Genomic DNA, 2,500 nt, shown 5'->3' with positions numbered 1-2,500 from the left:
TTAAAAACAGTCCTTCCTCTCTCATTCTCTTTGTATCGGTAGCAGGAGCGCTAGCCCACTGCTGCGCGGGCATGCAAATGACAGCGCTGCACAAAGCCTATTGTGGCCCCGCATGAGAGACGGGCTGGGGAGAAAAAGCCATTATTCCAGCACTGCCGCCGTCGTTTGGATAATAGAGCAATCATGATTAATTCTTTATAAGCATGGAGAAGAGCTTTAATAAATTTAGTGTGACACATTAATTAAGCATTATTTATCAATTAGTTAGGGGTCTGGACTTGATAGCGGTTAATTTATAGTGGCAGATTATGTTGACAATCCTCCTCTTCATCTTGGTATATCCATTTCTGTCCATCTTCTCGTTTTCTCTCTTGCCTCACTCCATCTCTCTCTCTCTCTCTCTCTCTCTCTCTCTTTCTCTGCTAGACACATTCAAATGAAGCTATGTACTGTATTTTTCAACATACTTCTTCCTACAATTAGAAAAAATAACAAATGAAAACCGATAGGCCACATAATCTGAATTTCTTCTGTCTTATCAGACAGGTATTGGACCACTGACCTGCACCTCTCTCTCTCTCTCTCTCTCTCTCTCTCTCTCTCTCTCTCTCTCTCTCTCTCTCTCTCTCTCTCTCTATCTCTCTCTCTCTGCTCGGTGGGTTGGCACGTTGGCGCGTGCCAGAGCGCATTGGCTTTGCCAGCCGGTCAGAGCAGCCAGACAGCCAGCCAGCCAGACAGACAGACAGCCGCTGTGTTCTCTGCCCGTCTGGCGGAGCTACCTGCGATGGCGCCCCTGACGCGTGCCAGCCCTCGCAAAAAAACCAAAGGGAGGTCGCCGTGTTGATAGGGAGGAGAGTACTCTACTCACTCCCCCCTCTGCCAAAATCTCCTCTCACTATCACTAACAGAGAGGGAGGGAGAGGGAGGGCGAGAGAAAGAAGGGAGAAAGACACAGAGAGAGAGAGAAAGAGAGGGAGAGAGAAAGAGAGGGAGAGAGAGAAAGAGAGGGAGAGGGAGAGGGAGGGAGAGAAGAGTGGATGAGAGTTGAAAGCATATGCTTCACCTTGGGTGATGCTGTGCCGAGCGCTTTAGAAGCGATGCTGCCCCGCCGCTATTTTTAAACCCGACAAGCTGTTCGTGCGCCCGCCTCGCCCCGCATTGTTGTAGCGCTGTTAAACAGATGTTTCTGTTGGGGTTTCAGCGTGTGTGTGTGTGTGTGTGTGTGTGTGTGTGTGTGTGTGTGTGTTGAGGGGGAGGGGAGGATCAGTGCAGGTTAAGTTAATGTGCTTTGATGCAGACAGAATCAGACTAAGCTGATCCCCCCCCCCATAGGTTTAGCAGGCTAGCACTCATCATTATGTGATTGCGCTTTTTAAGAAAGTTAAAGCGAGTTTAAGACTGATTGACGTCCCGTGGGATCACAAAACAGAACTGTCGAGAAACGAAACAAAAGACTGCACTCTAAAAACAAAATGACCGTCTTGTCATTGTAGGCGAACTTCTCCAAGAGGTTGCGAGTGCAAATGGTTTCGCCTTAGATCTGACTGTGAACTGAAAACAATATAGACAGATAGACTTCCGCACGGCTGCGCAGATGCTGCTGGAACAGATGTTATCCGATCTAATTTATGGCATGTGAACGTGCTCTCGGGGTAGGAGCGAACTTGTGAAATGAACTGTAAATATGTGACTTCATTTTCTTACGAAGACGCCTGTCATGACGTAAATCCCCCCCCCCCCCTCGCCCGTGACTATTTCTTAGGAGTCGGTGTAACTTTGCAGCGTTCTCATGGTTGTTATGGGTTTACACAAGGAGTGTGTGTGTGTGAGTTGTTAGGGTTACACAAGGAGTGTGTGTGTGTGAGTTGTTAGGGTTACACAAGGAGTGTGTGTGGGTGAGTTGTTAGGTTACACAAGGAGTGTGTGTGTGTGAGTTGTTAGGGTTACACAAGGAGTGTGTGTGGGTGAGTTGTTAGGTTACACAAGGAGTGTGTGTGTGTGAGTTGTTAGGTTACACAAGGAGTGTGTGTGTGTGAGTTGTTAGGGTTACACAAGGAGTGTGTGTGTGTGTGTGTGTGAGTTGCTGCCTGGGCGTCTATTATTAAACAGTGTGCTTCAGACAACAGAGCACACTCAATGGGATTGATCTGGCTTTTCTCTCCTCTGCACGGACAGCAGTGAGAAGTCTGGACTCGTCAGGAGTCAATATGCGGTGTTGTTCAGCGGATAGTCGGACAGCCGAACTGACACGCGGTTGCAATTAAGTTTTCATCTGACCTAAAAGCCCTGACATGGCTCGTATGTGCCGCATAAGCGTTTACACTGTGTCGTAAGTACCGAACCGTGTTTCACTCGTGCACACGAGATGCCTGGATGCGCTCAGACAGGCACACGCATGCACACACACACACACACACACACACACACACACACACACACACACACACATGCAGAAGTAGAGGCACACACACCCACACACACACACACACACACACACACA

General features: G+C 48.5%; 1 protein-coding gene across 1 annotated transcript in view; it reads left to right on the top strand.

Annotated features, from left to right (window-relative positions):
* LOC134067967 (MAM domain-containing glycosylphosphatidylinositol anchor protein 1) overlaps window positions 1-2,500 on the top strand; it is a 238,164-nt gene that overhangs the window by 28,531 nt on the left and 207,133 nt on the right. The window lies entirely within an intron of this gene.

The sequence above is a fragment of the Sardina pilchardus genome, chromosome 20, assembly GCF_963854185.1.
Source record: "Sardina pilchardus chromosome 20, fSarPil1.1, whole genome shotgun sequence".
NCBI classification, from domain to species: Eukaryota; Metazoa; Chordata; class Actinopteri; order Clupeiformes; family Clupeidae; genus Sardina; species Sardina pilchardus.
This window is presented reverse-complemented; position numbering and strand designations above follow the sequence as displayed.